Raw genomic sequence first — 14,097 nt, 5'->3', positions numbered from 1 at the left:
GGATTGGATTGTTAGGCTGCCTTTGGGAGGGATTTTTTTTTTTGGTCATCTTTAATAAAAATTAAATATAAAAGTATAAACATCATTTTAAACTCTTATCCTCACCTGCTTCTTCCCACCATTTCATCTCCCCTGCACACCCAATCCCACCCCCTTAACCGCAACCCCACTCTCGTAGCTTTCCCACCTTCACTATTTCTCTTTGTATAGTTGAAGGAGATGAAGGGGTGGCATCAAAGGGGCGGGGAGGGTGGCCAAAGTTGGAGGTGGTAGTAGTGGTGGCTAGTAGCTAAGGTGGAGGTAGGGTTAGAATTTGAGACGATTGGAGATTAATTTTAGTATTAAGTGAGGTGTTCAAATATTTTTTTACAAAAGTTGAAAAAAGTTTGCGAATATCTAAAAAAGTAGAGGGTCCAAAAAGATTACACGAATGTTATAAGCAATACTTTATTTATTTATTTGGTGAGGCCCTTCTCAATAAGGGGTAGCAAAAACCCGAACTTGCCCTTGGAATTTTACATGCCAATAAACTATTCAATATGACCAACAATGTCCTTATATATAAGCACATCCATCTAAATTCAAGAGACGTGTCTTGTTCAAGTATGTTTTTGAGCTGTCCTAACTAGCTTCTAGGACACTTTCCATATCACTCTTATACTACCAGAAAGGGTCTCAGTTGAAATACAGTGTAAAACTCTCAGCTGCTCAATGCTGACCTTTCTATGTTGTTGTCTAGCTAGTGTGCCCTATTTTAATGTATTTGCTACTATTAATAACCTACATGCAACCGACCCTAAAGAAATCTTTGTAGGATAACTTTTCACTCTCAAACTTTCATCTCAATGTCTCTTTTAGTTTCTCATATTTTAATTATAACAATTGCGTATTTAAATTTTAACTCGTATTTCAATATAGTCTTTCTGTTATTTATTATTAAAAATTAAATGATACTATATGTAATAATTAATATACCAATTAGTATACCAATTGATGATGTGATATAATTTAAGAGATTTTTAGTATTTATAATTTGTATAATGAGTGGGGTCAATAATAATATTATAATTAGTGTTGTTAATTAGTATACTAATTGATACAAGTGGCACCATTATTAAAAATTAGATAGAAAGTGCTCTGGTGAGCACATTTTAAGAACATTAAAGGAGGAAAAAAAAAAAAAAACTTAGCCTCCGTTTGGGAAGTGGGTTGGCTTTTTGATTTTTTTGGCTATTTTAGCTTGGATTAAAAAGTTTGGTTTGAGAAGGACTTTTTGGCTTTTTGACTTTTTTTGTGAGAGAAGAATGTAATGATTATGAGTTGGATGTGATATTTTATTTTTTGTGGCTAAAATAACCTATTTTATTTTTTGTGACTAAAATAGCAAAAAAAGTTCTGTTTAGCTATTGCCAAACGGAGAAATTGCACTTTTCACTTCACTGTGTGTGTTTTGGATTGATTTTTTTAGTCTTTTTTGATTTTTAATTTTAAAAAAATTTTATGCTTTTGACTACTACTCAATTTGATCCGTTTGAAAAATATAAAATAAAAAAGTTTAGAAAGATTAAATTTTTTTTTTGTTGGTTTTTGGTGAATTTTTTTCTTTTTCTTTTTCTTTTTTTAGATTTATCTACACAAGACAAACTTGAAAAGTACAAAATTTGACATAATTTTGAAGAAAAAAAATTACTAAAGACAAAAAAAATTCGAAAAAAAGGTGACTTTTAACAACGTGCCAACTCACCCTCAAATTCTACTTTGGCCCTCATGTTTTAAGTTTTACTTAAATTTAAATAATCACATTGAATCATGGGTTTAAATCGAAAATTAATTGTTAATTATTGATTAACTCACGTAGAAAGTTCAACTCTCAACCTCTTCCTAGCCATACTTCAAGTGTTGCCTCCGTGTCACTAGGCCACAAGGTTATGGGCCTACAAATTTAATTGTTACAATTAAAATATGAGAGATTAAAGTAAAATTTGAGTGAAAGTTCAAGAGTGAAAAATAGAACGTACCCAAATCTTTATATAAAACATTATTGTTAGCACATGTAAAAAATCACAAAAATATATATGGTAAAATCAATGCGTGACCCATTCATTCTAGGTATGTTGAAAAACACACTTGGCCTCCGTTTGGCAAGGGTTTTTTCAGGCTTTTTTGGCTATTTTAGCCACAAAAAACAAAATAGGCTATTTTAGCCATAACAAACAAAACATCACATCCAACCTATAATCATTACATTCTTCTCTCACAAAAAAAGTCAAAAAAGCCAAAAAGCCAAAAAGCCCTTCCCAAACCAAGCTTTTTAGCCAGGCTAAAATAGCCAAAAAAGCCAAAAAGCCAAAAAGCCAACCCACTTCCCAAACGGAGGCTTGAAATTAATCTCAATTTGAAACATATATTAATTTTTTTGTGTGCTTTATTTATTTATTATTTATAAGGCATAGCATTATTGTTATGTCAATATAAATATGATCATAGACTTAGACACCCTGTTTTGGCAATTGAATACCTTTATTACATTTAATAGGGCAAAGTTAGCCAAAGCTGGTGCCTTTATTGCATACAAAAATATTATTGGTTTCAACTAATATGTTATTTATTTATTTTATTTTATTTAGAGTACCAAACAACATAAATATTAGTATGGTGAGTGCCCAAATTGCTCTCTGATTACTTCTCTTATAGAAAATAAATGACTTACTATTTTTCTTGGTCTTTTAGCTGTAATTTGGTGGGTGGTGTTAAAAAATCTTTATTAGCTTCTTCTTTACAGATTGATCTTGTCAATCTTCTAGAAATTCAGTCTATGTAATACCTAAGCAAGGGTATGGCTCTCTCTCTCTCTCTCTCTCTCTCTCTATATATATATATATATATTTAGTTATTTGTATATTTAATCTGTTTGTTGGTTGGATGATGAAGATTGTTAAATTAGCCGCAATATTTGGGCCATTAAACTGTCAAATTTGAGGAGAAATTTGGGAATGGACAAAAAAACAAACAAAAAAAAAAGGTAGGAAAATGTGAAAAAAAACCCAGCTTCCATATATTTTTTTTTTTTTTTCCTGCAAATTATTATTTCCAAATCATTGTTCTTTTCTAGTTTTTTGATAATCTGCTTCCAAAAACCTTGTTATCTGGAAATTTTTTTGGTTGCTCAATTGCAGAACAAATTTAATAAGGATATTTTCTTTCTTTTTCATTTTTCATTTTTCATTTTTATTTTTTATTTTGAATAAATAGATCTGGATATCTTCAATGAACTTTGAAACATATGGGAAGCATGAAAGGTTTGTTTTCAGGATAAATTATACTTGTGGTCCTATAATCTATATATTATATAAGAAAAATGCCAGTTTCTGACCTACAAGTTTTGTGAGAGATCTAATATTTCAATCTTAATTTCTAAATTTTTTGAGTTAAAAAAAAAAAATCTTAGCATTTGTTGACTTTTCCTACCTTATAAGCATTTTTGACTTTTCTCATACCTATTGTTACATCATTTTCAACTTTTCCCATATATTATGGTTAATGATGGGATCGTTAAATTATTTTTATAAAAAATCTAAAAAAAATAATTTGTATATTAAAAAAATATTTAAAACAAATATAAGTTCTTATTAAATCTATCTATCTATATATTATATAAATAAAATGGAGTTTCTAACCACAAATCTTGTGAAAGCCCTAATATCTCAAGTTAAAATTTCTAATTTTTTAATTTTAAATAATTAAAAAAATCCTCTATAGCTCTCATTCAAGCCAAAATAATAATAATAAAAAAATAATAATACCTCTTGATTTATGACTTTCAAATGGAAAGTATATCAAATATATAAAATAAAAAATAGAAAGTATATTAATCCATTTCAAAATTCAAATTTGAGAGACACTAAATATGAAAAACATTCCATTAATTTAAATTTAAAATTATAATGATTTATTCCATAATATATAAGTTTTAAATAATGATGTATTCCATGATTTATCTATATATCTACATATCTATATAATATTATAATTGCAAAATATTGTCATTTCATTAAGGTTGAAAACTGTAATTCTTTTTTCTCATTTTTTTTATTTTGTTTAATTTTTTGTTAATACGTGTTACAATATGATTGTTCTATAAATTAAAGTTGTAATCCTTTTTTCTCATTTTTTATTTTGTTTAATTTTTTGTTAATATGTGTTACAATATGATTGGTCTATAAATTAATCTTATATTCTTAAAATAAAATTTCAAATTTGGATTCTTACTTAAATTATGTTACTATAATTGAAATGAAATCAATATTCATTCTATAAATTTTGCATCATTTATTAAATTATAAAATAAAAAATTCAAATTTAAATTTTTCTTCAAATTATATTACTACAATTAGAATGTGATCAATATTCACATGTGTCATAATATTATTAGTCTAAATATAATTTGTTTCAAATACATGTGTTCTATAGCGATTTCGGTTTTGACCCGAACTTTTTTGTATTCTGGACTCGAGTTTCATGATTCTGTATTGTTGCTCCTGCCTTATTTCTCTTTTCCCTCATTGAGTTTGGCTTTTGGGTCGTAGTGGTTATGTTTGGAACAGGTTGGTTGCTTAGCTTTCAACCTTTTGTTGTTCAGAATTTTACTTCTTCGCTGAAGTGGCACTTTTTGCGCTCGAGTAGGCTTTGTGAACTCTCAGTACTTTTGCAGGTTTGCAAAACTACTGGGAGAGTGTATTCTACGCTCGAGTGGGCTCAGCTTAAGCGACCTTTCTTGTAATCGAGCGCTGGTCTGTTGTTTGCAAAACTACTAGGAGTGTGCATTCTGCGCTCGAGCGGAACAACTTATTGTGCCAGATGCTGGAGCGTCACTTCTTGTTCGTGAAAGTGACTTTTTACATCACTTTTTCATATCTTTTCTCTCAAAATCCTAAAGTTAAGACCCTATTTCTCTAAAACCTACATTCTCTTTACATTTTTATCTAGATCTAGGGATTTCTCCACCCGTGTGCCTTTGTTAAAAAGGTAGAGGACGCTGTGGGCTCTCTTTTCATCTGAACAAAAGTGGGTTTCGGTTCATTTGAGGTTTCTCCATTTTCTTCTTGATCTTTAGCTTCGAGGTAGGCACTTTATACACTTTTCTAAGAGTTTTAACTTAGTTATTTGTTGACATGTAAAGAATATTGGAGTTTGGGATGATTTTGAACAAACCTAAGGTTTTGGTTTAAAATCAAAAGAGGGGTTTTCAAATGTGTGCATTAAAAATGGTTATGAGAGTAGATGTGAGATTTTGTTGTGATAAATTTGTTGATTTTAGTACCCGGGATCAGAGACGAAACTTTGTTGAGACCATAGGTGGCTGTGGCCCCCCCCGACTTTCAAGCTTCACTTTAGAATATTATGGATTGTATAGCTACTTCCTGCAAATACTTTACCGTGGGCCCCCCTCCATTCTCTAACAACCATTTTTCCCTTTGCAGGACAACAATCTATACTATATATTAAGCAAAAGGGAGTTTTTAACCCCAAGCCTTGTGAGAGCTCCAATCTCCCAATCTAAATTTCCTGATTTTTTGATTTAAAAAAAAAAAAAATCTTAGGATTTATTAACTTCTCCCAACTCCCAAGTCTTACCCTTATAATAACACTTTAATGCATTAAGAACAACCATAAAAAAAATTCTTTGAAATCCAACACATATGACTTCCTTGAAAAGTCTCAACACATATGATTATTATCCCTCATAATAACACTTTAATGCATTAAGAACAAACATAAAAAAAATTCTTTGAAATCCAACACATATGAATTCCTTGAAAAGTCCCAACACATATGATTATTATCCTTCATCATAACACTTTAATGCATTAAAAACAAGCATAAAAAAAATTTCTTAAAAAGTCCAACAGATATGATTATTGTCAAAATATTAAACTTTAATATAATATAATAAAAAAAAGACATTTAATTCCTTGAAAATGAGCTCGAATCTCCCAATCTGAATTTTCTGATTTTTTGATTTAAAAAAAAAAAATCTTAGACATGTAGATTGAAAAAAGTTAATAAATGCTGATCAGGGGATTTTGACCAAATCAATAAATGTTAATTTTTTTTTAATAAAAAATTTAGAAAAAAAAAATTCTTAGCATTTATTAACTTCTCCCAACTCCCAAGTCTTACCCTCATAATAACACTTTAATGCATTAAGAACAATCATAAAAAAAATTCTTTGAAATCTAACACATATGAATTCCTTAAAAAGTTCCAACATATATGATTAGTCTAACACATATGATTATTATCAAAATATTAAACTTTAATATAATAAAATAAAAAAAAGACATTTAATTCCTTGAAAAGGAGCCCCAATTTCCCAATCCAAATTTCCTAATTTTTTGATTTAAAAAAAAAAATCTTATACATGTGAATTGAAAAAAATTAATAAATGCTGATCAGAGAATTTTGACCAAATCAATAAATATTGAGGTTTTTTTTTAATAAAAAATTTAGAAAATTCAGATTAGGATATTGAAACTCCCATAGGCCTTGGGGGTTAAAAATCCCATTTTGCTTAATATATAATATAGATAGATTGTAAATGCAATCCATGCATAGCACGAGTGATATGCTAGTATGATATGAAGTAAAAGTAATAGTTTATTCATTTTTTTGGTCAATCCCAAATGGTTTGAAATAGCAGTAAAAGTTTGCTGTTTATATTTGTTTTACGATTGAGTGATTAATGAACATACATGGAACTAATTTTGTTGGTCAATCATTTTAATTAGTAGTTTAATATACATATGTATAAACAAAAAAATATTAAAACAAAATTTATAAAATAAAAGTTATCTTCACAAGTGTTTAACCTAAAAGTAAAAGGTTTATAAATCATATCATTCTATATGAAATTTTTTTATCATTCTGTATGAGTCGTTTTGGGTTGAGACTTGAGATTCATTTGGCAACTGTTTTTTTTAGTGAAAAAGTCACTAAAAAAGTCAAAAAGTCAAAAAGCCAACAACTTATGCTAAAAAGTCAAAGATTCTATTTTCTCTCTATTTTTTACACATCTTTTCGTAAAAAGTCAAAAAGTCATTCCAAACATATTATTATTTTTTACATCATATTTTAGCCAAAAAGCTAAAAAATTACTAAAAAAGCTTGTTCCCAAACGAGGCCTAATCTGACCCATACATATATGCCTAGTCTCGACTTGGCCCCCCAGTGTATAACTCTTGGTTCCGTCCCTGCCTGTGATGGATTTTGGAAGAAAATAGAGTTTTGTCCTAAAGTATCTTAAATAGTTATTTTGTATAAATAAATGAAATTAGTATTGGGAATATGAAATTGGATGGATGTTTAGATAAATGGTGGAGTTGCATATGTATTATCTCTCATCTATAGAAATTTGGATAATTTATCTGTCTTGGAGATTGCATATCTATGTAGAAATATCTGTTTTGGACTATCGGTAGAGGATAACTAAGATTGTTGTAGAAATTACATAAGGATTTTGTGAATTGAAACTAATCTCTTATCCGTTATCATGGAATATAACTATGTTTTTAATACATTGTAAATGTATGATGTGTGGGAGAAGAAAGGAGATATACTCCATGTTTGGAAGAAGAAAGGGGATGGACTCTATTGAATTAAGTTGGCCTGTGTGCTTAGGGTGAAAGTCCCGAAAATTGTGTGTATACATGGTGTCGATTCCCGTGAATGAAATATCCGTAAAATGGCAAATGGAATTGTGTGTATAATGTTGTGTTGGGTAGAGACCCACTGAATTGTATCCTCAGTTTGGTGGTTTGAATAAAATGGTGAATGATCTTTGAATTGAGATAAAATGAATTTAGATAAAATGAATTGAGATGTAAAGCTTGGCATATCATGGTTTTGTAAAAGAGTTATAAATGATTTTGCCACGGGCATTGGATATGCATCTCATACTTGTATATTTGTCAAGATTCATATATTGTGTTAGATTGTTTGTATTAGGCTTTAGCTCACCATATTTGAGAAAAACTATTTTTAGGTATTGGTGATATACTTCCGCCAAGACAGTAGCTTGGAAGGATTTAAAGCAAGAGCTTCTTTTTGCTTGTATTTACTTTGTATAGCAAAGCACTTGATTGCATTGAGTTAGACTCATTTTTATTGTAACCAAGTAGTGATTTAGAAAAATGTAAGCCTTGAGGGCATATGAATATTTGTTTAGCTTTCCTTCCTTTTACTATTTATAACACATGCTGTAGATTTATGATGAACGATTTATAAATATATATCGCATGTGTCACATTTTGTGTATGAACTCTAATTAATGAAAGCTTATATTTCATATATGATTACATTGTATTAGTTACCTTGGGTTGAATTATTGTAATTATTTCGGGACATTACATGTTCAAATTATTAATCGCTATTAATTTTTTTTTTTAAATTTTATAAAAAAATTATATCCTTCTAAACTATAAGGACTTGAACAATAATATTTTTTAATATAAATTTTTTTATTTGACAAAAGAACAAAATATAACTTTTTTAGTACTTACCAAACATGGTGAATTTTGTTAGATTTTTTTTTTAAAACTCAATTGTCAATTAAAGAAATTAAAATAAAGAATAAAGATATACTTGACTCAAATTGCTAAAAAGTTACTTTTGCTAAAATAAATTACGAAGAAACATTAATTGTTTTTATTAAAAGTGATAGTTTGTTAAATTTTTTTTATTTAAAAAAAAAAGTGGGTTATAAGTGATAATTTATCGCTCATCTGAAATTATTTTCAGATCAAATGAAAATACTATATTAAATTTTCTTCTTACCTTTATTTATTGAAATACTTTTATTTTGCAAGAAATTTGTTTTTGTTCTATTTAATATTTTATTGTAATTTTTAAATTAATATGGTATTTTATTGTAATTTTTAAATTAAAAATAATTTCTAAAACAATCATATTTAAATTATTGTAATTTAAAAATTTATTGTAAATAAAAATTTAATATCAACTTAGTGGTAACTGTGCTATGTTATTTTTAAAAATCATAAGAATTTAATAAATAAGAATTTATTGTAAATAATAATTAAAAAAATTATTGTAAAGAATTTCTACAAAATTTAATATGGTATTTTATTGTAATTTTGAAATTAAAAAGAATTTCTAAAAAATCATATTTAAATTATTTATGCCATTATAAAAAGTAAATTTTTTTAATATCAACTTAGTGGTAGTTTGGGAAGTGCCAAATAAGTATATATTTTTTTATTTTTTACGAAAATATGTTTAGAAAAGTAAAGATGCGATGTGACACAAAAAAGATAATTAAGTATACATTTTTACTTTTTATGAAAGAATATATAGAAAAGTAGAGATGTGATGTGACCCAAAAAAGATAAGAAAATAAAAAAAAGTGAGCTAATATGGTACTTCCCAAACAATCCTTTATTTAATGATCCTGTTTTAAAAGGTGTAATTTTTAAATATCTTCAAGAAACATTTTATTAGAAATCTTAAGTATATTGCTTTTTCTTTTGTTCATTAGTATTAAATTTTTAATTAATTTTATTTATTATTTTAAAATATAAATTAGAAAATAATTTATATATTTATATATATAATTTTGTTTCTGTTTTAATATATCCTACTGTTTCTGTTTTACAGTTTTGGTTGAATTTTCTAGCTAATATGTGGCAAGAAATGATACTCTGAGAATTCTCTGCAATGAAGGTTAATATACTCTATTTTATTTTTCTTAAGCATTTCCATATGTTTCATAATTGAAAAGAACCACAAAAGCTTTAACAATGATGAGCTACACTCCTTAAAAAGATGCCTTTTATAACTATTTATTTATAACTAAAGTGGGCTAAATCACAACTCGTGTTTTTGGCCCCAACATACGCTGGGATTCGAATCCCATCAACTTAAAAAAAAGAAGCACAAGTACAACATCTTTACATTACTTTTGAAATTTATTAAAATTGACTCGTAACAAAACATAAAACCTATCCCACATGTCATCTAGAAATCGAAAATAGGCAATTCTCCATGATCTTCTGAACAACAAAGGACCAATGACAACCCAAAAACCCATGGCAAATCCGCAAGCCACGCACAAATAAAACAAATACACTTCAGATTTAGCTCCTCCATCATCACCATTGTTTCCGGGGTTAGGTGCTACACCATCGACACTGCAATTCTTTGTGAGCGGAGGTCCACAAAGTTTGTTGCCGATATAGCTAGAAGCATCAAAGCTCTGGAGCTGCGTGCTTGATGGAATCCTCCCTGACAAGTTATTGTAAGAAAAATTCAAGTAACTCAAAAACGTCAAATCTGACATGCTCGGAGGGATTTCTCCTGAAAGTTGATTTCTGGAGAAATCCAACGACTCCAACAATCCCATTTCTCCAATCTTTGGTGGGATCATTCCACTCAAATGATTGTTCGACAAATTTAATGATCGCAGCCCCAACAAACCTGTTAGTTCTTGTGGAATCTCTCCTGAAAAATTGTTACACGAAAGGTCCATGCTAGTGACCAGTTTAACAATGGTATCATAATCAAACTCGCTGCCTTTCGTCACCACATATGCATTCTCTAAGAATACTCCATAGTGAAAAGAATAGGAATTCCTTTCAGCTGAAGTTTTTTCAGAGACCAATGCTGTGAAATTGCTGATACAACTCGGAATGCTTCCAGATAAATTGTTGTCTGCAAGATCTAGGATTTGAAGAGAGGCAAGGCGACACAATTCAGGAGAAACTTTTCCATGAAAATAATTCGAGCGAAGGCTAAGAATCTGTAAATTTGGAATGCCTTTCCCTATCCATGTCGGTATGTTTCCAATAAACTCGTTCTCGGCGAGGTCAAGTGCCAATAAGGCGATCCAATTTTGTAGAGACGAAGGCAGCAAACCAGAGAGACTATTATTGCGCAAGTGCAATGAATGCAAGTACGGTATAAGCCCCATGGAGCTCGGAATCTTCCCACTCAGATAATTGTTTTCCAGATTCAAGGCGAGCAATGAAGTCCAGTTTGTCCAACAATCAGGAATTTGTCCCGACAAAAGATTTCCTCCTAGATGAAGAAGTTCCAATTGGTAAGGTCCATCCTCTGAATCACATAGGAAATCGGACAAACCTCCCGAAAATGCATTGTTGGAAAGGTCTAACTCGGTCACATCCTGTGAGAGACGGGGCAATGGACCGCTAAAGTTGTTGGAACCCAAGTAAAACAATGAGGGAACGTAAAAATCATCCGCGAAATGAACGTGTGGGATTTTCAGAACCTCACCATGGATTTGGTTGTGAGAGAGGTTTACATAAGTGGTGGAGGAAGACACATTCCAAAACCAAGTAGGAACGGCAACAGATATCCCAGTGCAGGACATGTCCAATTGCAAAATATGCTTCTGTGATTGCAGCCAAAGGGGAAACTGCGGTCCCAACTGCCAAGATCGCAAATATACCAATTCGAGTTGGAAAGGGGGAATCCAGTTTGGATTCACATTGAAACTTAATTGGTTTCCGGATGCTGATAATTCCACCAGAGATGTCAGATTGGCAAAGTGATCTTCAGACACAGCCCCTTCCAGCATATTATAAGAGATATAAAGTATTCCCAACTTTGAAAGGTGTCCAAGACTTTTTGGAAGAGTTCCATTCAACTTATTATAGCTTAAATCTAACACTGCCAAGGATGACAGTCTTCCTACACTCACTGGAATCGGACCCGAAATTAAATTGTTTTGAAAATAAAGTTCGCGTAGATTTTTAAATCGTCCGAATTGCTCAGTGAAATGACCGAAAAGTTGATTTTCCCATAGTTCTAATGTTTCTAGAGATTCTAAAATGCATCCGGACAAGCTCTTCAACACGTCTGACAGTTGTACTGCGAGTTTGTTACTTGAGAGATTGATAACCCTCAAGTTACAAAGATTTCCCATAGACACGGATATTCTCCCTTCAAGTTTATTGTATGAGAGGTCGAGGATGGTGACAGAGGTCAGGTTTCCAACGTTGCTTGAGATTGCACCCTGGAATTGGTTGTGGCCAAGGTTGAGTGATTCTAAATGGCTGCAACTGTACAGACTGACTGGTATGGTGGAATTGAAATTATTCTCGGACAAATCAAGATCTCGAAGACTGGTCATGTTCCAGAGGGAACCGGGAAGTGGACCTTCAAATCCATTTTGATGTAGGTTGAGAGAAAGTAGGTCATTTAAGCTGAATAATGCATTGGGTAGTGAGGAATTAAGTTCATTTTGAGAGACATCAAAGAATCTCAAAGAGGTCGAGTTCCAAGGGCCATGTGGAATTGGACCTTGGAAGCGATTGGAGTTTAAGTTGAGAGAAACTAAACCATTCAAACTAAATAACCAACTGGGAAGTGAAGAATTAAGGTCATTTTGAAACAAATCAAGGACTTTGAGAGACGTCAAGTTGCAAAAACCATCAGGAAAAGGACCTCCAAAACCACAAGAACTAAGATGAAGCGAAACGAGACTACTGAGACTCGATATCCACCCAGGTATTAAGGAGTTGAAGTCATTTTTAGAAAGATCTAGCAGAGTAAGTGATGAGAAATTCACATGACGAAGTTGAGGAGGAACGCGATGAAGTTCACAAGATGACATATTTAACTCTACCAAGGAAGGGAGCATGTTAATCACCTGTAGCCAATCATGGGATGCTTTCTTGAGGTTCACTTGACTGAAGTCGAGGCGCTCCAAATGGGAAAGACCAGAAAGCCATTGAAGGTTAACAACACTTAATTTGACACCAGGGTATGAACCACCACCACTTAGACTTAGAAAGCGTAAACTTGACAGGTTTCCGAGCTGGTGGGGGATCTTTCCTCCAAATCCTGCCCCGGATAAAGAAAGATAGTGTAGGTTTGCCAAGCTTCCGATGAACCTTGGGATATGAATTCCTCCAAAATCATTTTGACTTAAATCGAGGTAATTCAGGCGCGTCAAATTGATCAAAGAAGGATCTATTTTGCCACCCAAGGCCGAGCTCTGATGAACTTTGCCAACCACCGGAGTTGTAGAGTTGGGATTTTGAAGGTGGAGCTCAATTACATGGCCATTTAATTTAACTTGTCACAAACCACCCCTGCCCATTTGCAACAATCATCTTCAACATCCCAAGAGGAGAGCCTGTTTGAAGGGTCTTTGAGCTCTTGCTTGAAGCTTAGAAGAGCTTGTTTCTCACTATTAATGCAAACCACATCACCATTGCAAGAGCTACGATTAATGGTTGCTATAGTGAGAATCACAAGAACTAGAAATGCTATAACTCTCATGAATCTATCCATCATTATGCAACTCAATAACAAAAACTAAATCTGTGGGCAATTTATAGTGTCCAAAACCACACAGTTACTAGATTTTTTTTTCCCTCTCTTCTGGAAATTTTGATTGATTGGATCAGTTGTATGGAAAATTCAAACTTGAGTCAGTGAAGTGGGAACGACTTAGTGGAACTTGCACCAAGATCAAATCAGATATGTTAATGGACTTTGGCTTGCTTCTCAGGCATCCAATAGGTTTCAACTACCTTAAATTAGTGTTTGGTTAATTAAGTGAAATAAAATTATCATTTCATCACAATGTTATATTCATATTTGGTTTTACTAAAAATACATTAAAAATAAAATTATCAATCGCCATTAAAGAAGAATGATCAACACAGAGTTAATGGGAAGGAACCACACAGAGTTGTCTCTCTTGTCCATTCGTCTCTCTTCTAATTTAACTGATCATAATTAATTGATACCAAAATTAATCACTAGAAATTGAATCCATTAAAAGAGACGAATAACACACTATAGCAATGAATTGTTGGTCTTAGAACACCAAAAGATCAGATTTTTTAGTCTAGATTATCTCGTCATTCAATTTCAAACTTACTCTCCATAACACACAATAAAAAAAACTCATTGTGTGTTAAAGAAAGGAATTAAGGTAAGAGAACGAGAGGGATATGAGATAGATAATACCACTATCACTAATATTACATTAAAATCACCATTGCACATCACTAACACAAGATTATATTCCATATCAGTTAAATCATATACATA

General features: G+C 31.2%; 1 pseudogene across 1 annotated transcript; it reads right to left on the bottom strand.

Moving 5' to 3' along the window:
* Window positions 1–9,730: 9,730 nt before the first annotated feature.
* LOC114279807 (receptor-like protein EIX2) lies at window positions 9,731–13,322 on the bottom strand (annotated as a pseudogene). Its single transcript, XR_014351142.1, has one exon. The product of XR_014351142.1 is annotated as a receptor-like protein EIX2 (transcript).
* Window positions 13,323–14,097: the final 775 nt, after the last annotated feature.

This window comes from Camellia sinensis, chromosome 14 (assembly GCF_055761805.1).
Source record: "Camellia sinensis isolate YWXY chromosome 14, ASM5576180v1, whole genome shotgun sequence".
NCBI lineage: Eukaryota > Viridiplantae > Streptophyta > Magnoliopsida > Ericales > Theaceae > Camellia > Camellia sinensis.
This window is presented reverse-complemented; position numbering and strand designations above follow the sequence as displayed.